The sequence below is a fragment of the Silene latifolia genome, chromosome 3 (genome assembly GCF_048544455.1).
Source record: "Silene latifolia isolate original U9 population chromosome 3, ASM4854445v1, whole genome shotgun sequence".
In the NCBI taxonomy this organism is placed as follows: domain Eukaryota; kingdom Viridiplantae; phylum Streptophyta; class Magnoliopsida; order Caryophyllales; family Caryophyllaceae; genus Silene; species Silene latifolia.
This window is the reverse complement of record NC_133528.1, coordinates 105,240,152-105,253,105: the sequence shown is the minus strand read 5'-3', so window position 1 is coordinate 105,253,105 and position 12,954 is coordinate 105,240,152.

Sequence of the window (12,954 nt, the reverse complement as noted above, 5' to 3'; positions counted from 1 at the left end):
TCATCGACATACAATATCAAGAAAACAATCTTGCTCCCACTCGACTTGATATATAAGCATGGTTCCTCGATCGATCGAGTGAAACCATACTCTTTTATCACCTGGTCGAAACGATGATTCCAACTCCGAGAAGCTTGCTTAAGTCCATATATAGAACGTTTAAGCTTGCACACTTTCTTAGGATTTTCAGGATCTATGAAACCTTCGGATTGTACCATGTACAACTCCTCCTCCAAATAACCGTTTAAGAAGGCGGTTTTCACATCCATTTGCCAAATTTCATAATCATGAAAAGCGGCAATCGCTAAGATTATCCGAATGGAACGCAGCATAACTACGGGTGCAAAATTTCATCATAATGCAATCCGTGGACTTGAGTGAAACCTTTTGCCACTAGTCGTGCCTTATAGGTATCTGGTTGCCCGTCTACAGAATGCTTTATTTTGTAAAGCCATTTGCACTGCAGAGGTTGTACCTTATTAGGCAAATCAACAAGATCCCATACGTCATTCTCATACGTGGAGTCCATCTCGGATTGCATGGCTTCAAGCCATAGCTTAGAGTCGGAACAAGTCATGGCACCTTTATAGGTAGCGGGTTCATTACTCTCTAGGAGCAAAACGTCATTCTCCTCGACCATACCAATGTATCTGTCTGGAAGATTAGAGACTCTACCCGACCTCCTAGGTTCCTGAGGAATGTTAACCATATCATTAGTTGAAGGAACAACTTCCTCCATCTGTTCCTCGGTTGTTGGTTCTTGAATCTCCGACAGCTCGAAGGTTCTATTACTTGACTTGTTCTCGAGAAATTCTTTCTCTAAGAACTTTGCACTAGCCGCAACAAAAACTCGATGTTCGGTAGGCGAATAGAAGTAATGACCAAACATTCCTTTTGGATAACCAATAAAGTATGTCTTGACCGATCGCGGGCCGAGCTTATCCTCGTGTCTCCACTTGACATAAGCCTCGCAGCCCCAAACCCAAATAAAAGACAAGTTAGGGACCGTTCCCTTCCATAACTCATACGGAGTCTTGTCGACAGCTTTAGACGGACTTCGGTTAGGTATAAGAGCAGCTGACAAAAGAGCAAAACCCCATAATGAATCAGGTACTACCGTGTGACTCATCATGGATCGAACCATATCAAGTAGTGTTCGATTTCTCTGTTCGGACACACCATTTAATTGAGGTGTTCCAGGTGGAGTTAACTGTAAAACTATTCCACAGTCTTTAAGGTGTTGATCAAACTCATTTGAAAGATATTCGCCACCCCGATCTGAATGAAGTGCTTTAACCTTTCTACCCAGTTGGTTCTCAACCTTATTCTGGTATTCCTTGAATTTTTCAAAAGACTCACTTTTATGCTTCATTAAGTAGACATATCCGTATCTACTCAAATCATCCGTGAAAGTGATAAAATATCTATAGCCGTCTCTTGCGGTAATTAACATAGGTCCACATAAATCAGTATGTATGAGTCCTAATAGGTCATTAGCGCGCATTCCAACACCTTTGAAGGAAATTCGAGTCATTTTGCCGATAAGACATGATTCACACGTGCCAAATGAAGAAAAATCAAATGTGGGGATAGTCCCATTCTCGATGAGTTTCTTTACACGTTTTTCATTTATGTGTCCCATTCGACAATGCCATAGATAAGTTTGATCTTTGTCACCAACCTTTAATTTCTTATTATTCACATGTAATATATCTGTGGTTTGATCTAAGATATAAATTCCATTCATGGATACTGCTTTGCCATAAACCATTTCATTAAAAGTGAAAATACATTTATTGTCCTTTATTGAAAATGAAAAACCGTCTTTATCAAGTACGGAAACAGAAATAATGTTCTTAGATAAACTGGGTACATAGTAACAGTTATATAAATATAACTCAAAACCACTCGGGAGCTGGATTACGTATGTTCCCTTTGAGACTGCAGCAACTCTTGCTCCATTCCTTACTCGCAGGTCCACATCACCCTTTGCGAGAGGTGTGATGTTTTTTAGGCCCTGCAAATGATTACACAGATGAGAACCACAACTAGTATCAAGTACCCAAGTTCCGAAACTTGCATGGTTAATCTCAATCATATGAATATAAGATGACATACCAATAGGAGTGGCGTGGCCCGCTTTTATGTCCTCACGGTACACGGGAGAGTTCCTCCTCCAATGTCCAGTCTTGTGACAATGGTGGCACTCAACGTTACCGCCCTTGCTCTTTTCCTTGCCTTGTGAGCCACTAGTCTCACCAGGCACTCTTACCGTTTCCTGATTTCTTAAACTTTGGCTTTCCTACAGTTAGGTCGTCGTGAGCTTTGCCCTTACCCTTATTCTTGTTGGAAATCATGAGAACATCTTGCTTCATGCTCCCACTCAATTTCATATCCTTCTCGGTCTGTACGAGAAGTGAGTGTAGCTCATGAGGACTTTTCTTCATGTCATTCATGTAGTAATTTGCCCTGAAAAGGGAAAAACCATCATGAAGTGAATGAAGCATACGGTCAATAACTATGCTCTCACTGATTTTGCAATCAAGTGCCTCCAGTTTCTCAACATTCTCAATCATGTTAAGAATGTGTGGGCTAACCGGTTGGCCCTTCTGGCGTTTCGCATCAAAGAAGCGACAAGTATGCTCATAAGTAACGATTCTTGGTGTTTTTGAGAATTCATTAGTGAGCGTGGTGAAAATCTTGTTTGCACCTTGGGCAATGAAACGTCTTTGCAAATTATTTTCCATTGCAAAAATGAGTACGTTCTTTATCGCACCAGCTTCCATGATGAAGTCACTATAAGCAAGTGACTCGTTAGCTCTTGCATTGGGACCTGGGTTTGGCGGTATTGGCTCAGTCAAGTACTTGAGCTTACCGTCAGCAATGGCAGCATTCCGTAATGATGCCTCCCAGTCCGCAAAGTTGGACCCATCATTCTTCAGTCGGGTTGACTGATTCATGTGGTCCATGAAAGTTTTGAGCCAGGACTCGCGTGCAAGTGTGGCACTTGGCATAGGGATATCATTATTTCCAGCCATTTGTTGTAAGCAGTATTATCAATATAAAACGAATTCTACACCGCGAAAAGAAGAAGAAAAATATAATAAGCATACTCATCGTTATGATTTAAGTCTAATGCAAAACTGTTATAAGCGAAGACTCAAGCATTTATACAATTGACCTCCCTCAAGAATTATAAAAATGATCTCAAGACTCAATTATCTGTAAATTGATAAGCCAACCTCTTGGCTAATTCTACTTTTAGAATTCTTGGTTGATAAATTTCTGTAAATTCTATCTATAGTCCATCATAATCACGAGAAACTCTTCGGACTATAATGTTGAGGTAAAATAAGTCAACACAAACTACTTACCCAACGTAGAAGGGGTCATATGGAGAGTAAGGTCCTATATGCCTACCGACGAAGAAGGGATTCATAGTTGTTTGGCCTATAAAGACTAGTCTCAATTTTAGTTATAGAGGAAGATCCCATCAACTTTATTTTAATTCATTTTAAGTGAACTAATATCTAGCATGCGAGAATAAATAAACTAAGATGATGGCTTAAAATTGTGTGACATCTGTATGTCTATGAAAACTAACATCCAAACTATATGAGTCAATTTTCATGCATTTAAGTAGGTGGTTTGGTTTAGGCGAAAATGATGCACTAACTATGAAGCAAAGAAAAGCAATAAGAATGGAAAAACGTAAAACAAAATAAAGTCCTAGTGTGGCCTATGTACCAAAATAAACATAAATACAACTTTGGAATCCTTCCTAGGACCCGAGAAGCTTGTCTTGATGTTTCATCTTGGTCCATGTAGTGGGAGTGAGCAATCCGATCTCCATCTTCAGTCTTCTCAAAATTTACAATAAAAATTACAAAATAAACCTATTTACATTCTAATTTCAAAACCATAAAACTTAAAGAAAACCAAAGGAGATACGAGATCTCAAAATTACATTAAAATTATGTTTCCATCATTACGAAAACATAATTAACTAAGGCCACACTAGGTAATACAAAATTACAACCGATTGCAAAAATACGTAAATTAAACCATTCAACAATTCATACAACTAAATAAAAATACATCAACTATAAATTAACCATTCAAGACATAATTCCTTAATTATGTAGAGTAATTTATCCAAACCACCTATTTTATAATTATCAAAATTATATGACAATTCCTCAATTACTCACAATAATTCCAATCTTAATTCACATTAGCTAGTGATATGAATTAATCCAACATTATCTTAAACCTCTTTAAAATAACTGGGTATCTTTAACTTGTGAACTTTTTCACAACAAACAATCATACATTATAATTTAATGTATAAAGATTATAGGCCAAAACAAAAAAAATTTGTTTTTTAAAAAATGCTCTCGGCATTTCCAAAAACAAGAAACATTTTTTTTATTTTAAATGCCCTCGGCATTCTGACCTAAATACAAAAAACAATTTTTTTTCTTTTTAAAAACACACGACATTCAGCCGTTTTTTCTTACTTTTCTCGAAAAAATTTTTTTTATGTGGACAAAAAGTTTAATGTTGCTAATATAACAAGATCGGCATAAACATCATCTTTTAATTTAAAAATGGATTCAAACTAGATGATTCAATTTAACCTCTTAAAATGAATATCCAAATTATGATTAAATCGATTATCCGTATATTTGTTTCATCACAATTGATTTGAACATGATTAAATTAACTTGTATACCAAAACTATATAGCAAAAACAAATCATCAACAATTAAAAACAATTTCCATTTACATTTTAATTTAATTCTCATTAAATCAAAACATCTACAAATTTATCATATTATCATCTTAACTTATTAAAACAACAATATCAATAAATCAAATGGAAACAGAACATCAAAAAACAAAAAATTCATCTCGGCAAATTTTTTTTATTCGGCCGAAATAATTTTTTTCAATTTTTTTTTTTGTTTAAATTCATTTATGAAAATCATATAAAATAATTTCGTGGCCTAACCTCTGATACCACTTGTGGGAAATATCGGTATATTTCATCAAGAAAATTTCGGATTATAACGAAATTATGAAATATGAAATTACGAGTCATAAATGAAATTGCATAAACAAAAGAATAGAGATTTAGAATCAACCTTTGGTCCTAGCAATTTAGCCTAAGAACAAATATCGAAATCGATATTCTCCTAATTGTTGCACCCAAAATGCTTTTAGAAATGCCTCTTTTCTTTGCTAGAATAGATCCCTAATTTCTTATGAATTTTTAGGGTTTGTGTGATGTGAGAATTAGGTCAAAAAGAATAAGAGAAATGATCTCCCTTTTTCTTCTCTTAAAACCGTCCAAGGGAGATAAAATGGGGAAGATATTTTTCTTCCTTTTTTTTCTCTTATTTCGGTTTCACCAACCACAAAAATAAGGAGAAAAATCTTCTTATTTTTGGTTGTTCTCAAATTGTATATAATGTGTATCATATTAATTGTCAATTATGTCGACATGTATTAATAAGTCCACATACAACAGTTTGTAGTCGATTTATTAATACCGATCTGTCAACATTTTATTATGACAATTTCGCATAATATATCCATTAACTATAAATATAACATATTTATAATTTGCTAATTAAATATAACTGGTTACGTTTAATTACGAATTAACATCTCAATTCGTTTAAGCTAACATTATATACATTAATTAAATATAACAGTTTATATTCAATTTACAAATTAACAGTTAATTCGTCTCAGACTCTCAGCTAATATTATTTAATTGTATTAAATAATCGTCTCATCATCACATTGACTAACTTTTTAGTCAAAAACCTGGACTAACCTTTTAGTCATATAAAGCATCAATGTGATTATATTTTCAACAATCACATCTCTCAAACACATCCTTTAGGTGTGACTTTTAGGGACCAGTTGATCACTGTCATCAGTATGATAATAACGTCAAACTTCTAGCAAGCCAACCGTTATTAAGTAAACGTTAATCAACTGATAAAATACTAAGTATACCCTTGTGAACCTATAAGAGATTTATATACGTTATCACACTAACTGTGGAGGACACTAGCTCCAACACCTAGGTCTGTAGACTGTAGGTATTAATGGCCAAAACGCAGGAGTATATTGAAGAAAAGAGTGGTGACATGAAAATTTTAGCTTTTGTAGGAGGACTGTAGGGCTGACTGCTATGCGTCGGTCTAAAATTAAACCCGACTGTAAACCAAAATAAAAAAATTTAGTGGACCGATAATCGGATCTAAAAGTTTCAGTCCCGGACCGGACTTGATCCAAATTTTTCTTTCCGGTCCGATTATGAACAAGGGGATCGAAAAGTACGATTTGTCGCTATTCAAGAATATGATTATTGAATTTTTAAATTAATAAAATAAAATAGGTACTTAAACTATTGTTTAATAATTGATATAATTGAGTTTATAACGATATTTTAGCGTAAAATAATCGATTCATTTACAAAGTTTTAATAAATAAACATGAAAGTCATATATCTCGGTCCGGACAGAAAACCAAAACATCAAAAAATAAAAACTTAGGACCAGACTTTAAAGAATTCGGTCCAGACCAAATGATCTGACGGACCATTCCATTTTACTGGTCCGGGCGTAAACTTCCTCAGCCCTAAGTAGGAGTAGTTAACATAACCGTAGTGTATGCGCATCATTGTCCGGGAAGATAGTTTGAACCAAATTCAATCCGGCTAACCGAATCAAACCTATTAACCAATCAAGGCTATACTCGGCTATACAAGAGTATAGCCTTTTGAAGCAAAAATAGCAACAACACCAAGCATCCTTTTACCCGGTTTTGGTCCTTCACCAAAATCGAGGTCCAACTTCAATTCCGTCTAAGAACACATGCCATTTTCCGGCCTAAGACTCATCTATGATGAGTTTAGAGCCTTTTTGCCTAGGATAATTAATCTTGAAAGGGTTTAAATCAGATGCAAAAGACAACACCAAAACCGAGTGGTCACAATGAATACGGTTTTGGAGTATGTGCTAAACATCGCTTTCAAGCTTTCTTCTTTTGTCCAAGCAAGCTCTAAAGTACTTTTTGCTGCAAGTTTGGGTCTTATACTCCTTATGGATGAGCCCCACCAGCTGCCCAAGAAGTCCTTATAAGATAAATAAGAAGAGCATGCCAAGAAAGCTTGTACTATTGCCAACAATCCTCTTTATGTTAGTTGTCTTATAGTTTTAGTTTTCTGATTTGTGTAAGGTCTTTGGGGCCATTTTATTGTCCTTTTAGAAGACCTTTTTGAGCCCTTAGATGCTACTTTAGATGTAGGGCTAGGAGTGCAACAAGGACTCTATTTAAGGAGCTCTTTTCTCTTTGTAAAAATCAGATTTGAGTGAATTAAAAATATGAGTTTGAAACTGAAGTTTTCAATCAACTTTCTTCTTGCTTAGTGCGGAAAACCCCTCATTACTTAGTGTTTGAGGCGGAATTAGCTCTTTCTTCGTGATCTTGAGTTTAATTCCAAGGCTTAAACCTGCTTCGTGATCTAGTTTAAGTCATATCCCGGTTACTTGTTCTTGCTTTCATGTCAAAAACAGTCCCAAAGTTTCTGTTTTTATTGCCTTAAGTCATTGTGGAAATTGTTATTTGAATGTTTAGTTCATAAGTAATTAAATTACAAACCTATTTTCCATTGTTTTCATTCATGTTAATCGTCTCAATTGTGTTGTTTGTCACATTCCAAATCAGTTTAGTTGTGTCTTAAATTGTGCAAACTTGAGTCTTTTATCTTCTTAATCCTTAAACCATTTAGTTTGTCTTTGTTTGTGTCCAAATTAGTCCATTTTTTGAGTCTAATTCCATCCAATTTAAATTCTGTTTTCAAGTCTTATTTGTCCAAAAATCGAGTCCTTGTAGTTTTACTTCAAATTGGTATCAGAGCTTTGGTTAACAACAAAAAAGCCTTTGTTTGTGAGTTCATTATACCCTAACCATATTAAAAATACAAAAAACAACCATGAGTGAGGAAAGGCTTGCTGGAATTGAAACACAAGTTACTTAACTTTCTGAAAAATGTGATTTGTTGCTATATTCTTTCAATGCTATCATGGATAATATTCCAACACCACCAAGAGGAAGAGGACAACCACCTAGAAGCAAGGGTAGAGGCCGTGGCCTCATGGGAGGAGGACGAGCTCATGGTGGCCGTGAGGAACAGGAGCTTTCAGATTCGGAGGAAGCCATGGATGAGGCATTTCAAGGAGAGCCCAACAAAGACTTAAAGGTAGAGATTCCTGATTTTCATGGTAGTTTAAACCCCGAGAATTTGTTAGATATGTTAGAACCATTGAAAGAGTCTTTGAGTTTAAAGGTTATTCCGATAGCAAAGCTTTTAAAGTTGCAATCTTGAAACTCAAAGGCTATGCCTCTCTTTGGTATGAAAACTTGAAAAATCAGAGAAGAAGAGATGGTAAAGAGGCTATTATGTCATGGTCTAAGTTGAGAAACAAACTTAAGGATAAGTTTGTGCCTAGAGACTACACTCAAGACATGTTTATTAGGCTCACTCAACTTAAACAAGACCAACAACCCATTGAGTCTTACCTTAGAGACTTTGAACAATTAACCTTGCAATATGAAGTCAATGAACAACCCGAACGAAAGATTGCTAGGTTTATTGAGGGATTGGATTTTAAGATTGCTAGCAAGGTAAGAATGCATCAAGTGTTGTCCTTTGAGGAGGCCGTGAACCTATCTTTGAGGGTTGAGAAATTGGGAAAGGGGAAGAGCTACCTCCACAAAAACAGCCGCCAAAACAGCCCCCTCCTCAACCCAAACCGAAGCCAAGGTTGATGAACCAACCCCTCAAAACAAAACACCTACTCTTGACAAAGGCAAGGCACCCATGGTTCCACCCAAAAACACCACATCTCTGAAAAAATGTTACCAATGTCAAGGATTCGGTCATTATGCTAAAGAGTGCCCAACCAAGAGAGCCCTTAGCACATTTGAGGTAGTTCATTGGGGTGAGGATGAAATACTTTTTTGTGATGATGGTGAGGAGCCTAAGAAGCAAGAGGAGGCTGCCATGGTTGTAGTTTCGGATGAGGGAGTGAGTTTGGTCATTTGGAGACCATTGAGTACCCAACATATGGAAGTAAACCAAAGACAACAACTCTTTAGGTCTAGGTGCACCATTCAAGGAAAAGTTTTCAACCTTATCATTGATGGAGGAAGTTGTACTAATGTGGCTTCTAATACTCTCATTGAGAAGCTCTCTTTGTCTACACAAGATCATCCTAATCCTTACAAGTTGAGGTGGCTCAACAAAGGGGCTGAAATTAAGGTGGATAAGCAATGCCTAGTGTCTTTCTCCATTGGCAAGAGCTATGTTGATGAGGTTCTTTGTGATGTTTTCTACCTATGGATGCTTGCCATATTCTATTTGGTAGGCCATGGGAGTTTGATAAAGATTCAATGCACAATGGTCAAGATAACACCTATACTTTCAAGCTTGGTTCAAAGAAAGTTGTGCTAGCACCCTACCACCCGAGTCCTTGTTTGAACCACCCAAAAAAGTATTATTGATCAATGAAGACAAAGTGAGTCAAGGGGAGGACGGCGTGGGGATTGTCCATACTGTCCATGCCAAAGATGAGACTAAGGAGCCAAGGGTCCAAGCATTACTCAAATGGGAAGATCAAACCGAGGGTTTCTTTGAAGGCTTGCAATGTGAGCCTACTACATGTTCAATTCCAAGTTTAACTAGTTTATTTGAATTCGAGTGCAAGGCTAGTGGCAATGGCCACGACAATGAGGCTGCCCAAATGCAAAATTTCGAGCCAATTGTTGAGGAATGGAAAGGAGTCAAGAAACGAGTTGAAAGAGAACCTCCCATCCATGCCAAGGTCATGAAATGCAAGGAATCGTCTATGCTTCCTACGCAAGCTAGCATATTCAGGCCCGGGGACCTTGTGTGGGTTCAAATAAGCAAGCAAAGAGTCTTTAAAAAAGGGAAAAACAAGTTCATAGCAAGTGAAGAAGGTCCTTTCAAAGTCATCAAGCAAATTGGGTTCAACAAGTACAAGATTGATCTCTTGGGAATTCATGTCACATTTGATGTTGGGGACTTGAGTCCAAGCTATAAGGAGATTGGGGATGATGATTTCCAGGACTTGAGGGCAAGTCCTTTTGAAGAGGGAGGGATTGAAGCAAAAATAGCAACAACACCAAACATCCTTTTACCCGGTTTTGGTCCTTCACCAAAATCGAGGTCCAGCTTCAATTCCGTCTAAGAACACATGCCATTTTACAGTCTAAGACTCATCTATGATGAGTTTAGAGCCTTTTTGCCTAGGATAATTAATCTTGAAAGGGTTTAAATCAGATGCAAAAGACAGCACCAAAACCGAGTGGTCACATTGAATACGGTTTTGGAGTATGTGCTAAACATCACTTTCAAGCTTTCTTCTTTTGTCCAAGCAAGTTCTTAAGTACTTTTTGTTGCAAGGTTGTGTCTTATAATCCTTATGGACGAGCCCCACCAGCTGCCCAAGAAGTCCTTATAAGATAAATAAGAAGAGCATGCCAAGGAAGCTTGTACTATTGCCAACAATCCTCTTTATGTTAGTTGTCTTATAGTTTTAGTTTTTTGATTTGTGTAAAGTCCTTGGGGCCATTTTATTGTCCTTTTAGAAGACCTTTTTGAGCCCTTAGATGCTACTTTAGATGTAGGGCTAGGATTGCAACAAGGACTCTATTTAAGGAGCTCTTTTCTCTTTGTAAAAATCAGATTTGATTGAATTAAAAATATGAGTTTGAAACTGAAGTTTTCAATCAACTTTCTTTTTGCTTAGTGCGGAAAATCCCTCATTACTTAGTGTTTGAGGCGGAATTAGCTCTTGCTTCGTGATCTTGAGTTTAATTCCAAGGCTTAAACCTGCTTCGTGATCTAGTTTAAGTCATATCCCGGTTACTTGTTCTTGTTTTCGTGTCAAAAACAGTCCCAAAGTTTCTGTTTTTATTGCCTTAAGTCATTGTGGAAATTGTTATTGGAATATTTAGTTCATAAGCATTTAAATTACAAACCTATTTTCCATTGTTTTCATTCATGTTAATCGTCTCAATTGTGTTGTTTGTCACGTCCCAAATCAGTTTAGTCGTGTCTTAAATTGTGCAAACTTGAGTCTTTTATCTTCTTAATCCTTAAACCATTTAGTTAGTCTTTGTTTGAGTCCAAATCAGTCCATTTGTTGAGTCTAATTCCATCCAATTTAAATTCTTTTTTCAAGTCTTATTTGTCCAAAAATCGAGTCCTTGTAGTTTTACTTCACCTTTCCATGTCCATCCTCTGTATACGGGAGATTGTGAATGATGCACATAAAGGGTTTAGTGTACATAAATTTACTTGGGGGTCCTGCAAGAGGTTCATATGATGCTTCATCATCATCATCATCATCAGTGGATGAATAATATGAACCACTATAAGTTGATGCACTTGGCGACATAATCGATGTGGAAAATTAATGGAGGACTTAACAAGTTAAGAATTGGAAATTATAAACGGTACAAGTTAAGATTGTGAAAATTATAATTCTACTTATAATGAGTTTGGGTTGTATTGGAAATGGTATAATAAGATAGTAAGAATTGGAATCGGTATAATAATAAGATAAGAATTGGAAACTTAACAAGTTATGAATTGGAAAGTGGAAACGGTTATCCAATGAGTAAGAACACAACGGCTATCAAAAAACCGTTGTCCAATTAGTAAAAAAAAAAAATCGGTTATCAACGGTATTGATTTGACTAATGCATGCCTTGTAATTTTTACTTTTTCCGATTCAAAGTTGCAGTATTGATTGTTTGACCATATGTAAATACAAAATGATAACGGTTCTTTGTTAAGCTGTTATCATATTACATATATCAACAACGGTTGGACAGAACCCGTTTTTAAAAAAATTGTTTAATTATTTGTGATTTTCTACTGTGTGTGATTTGACTAATGCATGCCCTGTAATTTTTACTTTTTCTGATTCAAAGTTACAGTATTGATTGTTTGACCGTATGTATAACACAAAATGATGACGATTCTTTTTTAAGTCGTTATCATATTTCATATATCAACAATGGTTATTATAAATCCGTTGTCATATTACACCAATAAACAACGGTTTTTCTTATAACCGTTGTAAACACAGATCCACTGTGAAAACTGAAAAGTTTGTGGTTTTACTAATGCATGCCCTAATATTATTGGTTGTTTGACTATTATTCACCTCATGCACGCATGCACAATTAATAGAAGTTTGAATATAACGTATGGATGAAATTACTCTAATTAATTATAGCTTTATTATACTATAAATAGCATTACATTTGCAGTAACAATAAGAATCACTTTATTATTACTAACCTTTCTACTTCACTTTTTAAATAATATACATATACATATATATCATAATTAAAATGTCGTCATCTTCATCATCCACAGTCGCACCTCCTCAGCAATCGGTAACCTGCTATATCAACCCGATTACGTGCATAATTCACAATAGTCATACGCGATGCTGCTGGGAAGCCAACTTCTAAGTCTCTTATCTCATTGAAGGACATCCTCATTGAGAATGGGTTTTCAAATGTTAGGTCAATCCACCCGACTTGGATTTCTGGTCGTGGGTTTCTTGGATATGCCCTGATCGAGTTTCGAGGGGATGGTCTTGACGATTTTTGCCAAGCAAAACAACTCGCTGCAAGGTATGCATCACGTGACCATCAAAGGGGCAAAAGTGACTTTTATGCCGACGACCCTAAGGATCGTTATGTACACGTTGGGCCTTAATTATGGGTTGCCACCCTTGAGGACGCTCATCTGATGAGAAGGTTTATTTCGTACAGGTTTATTAATGTACCAAAATCATAGGAAGGCGAATAAGTGCCTCATTTTGATCACCG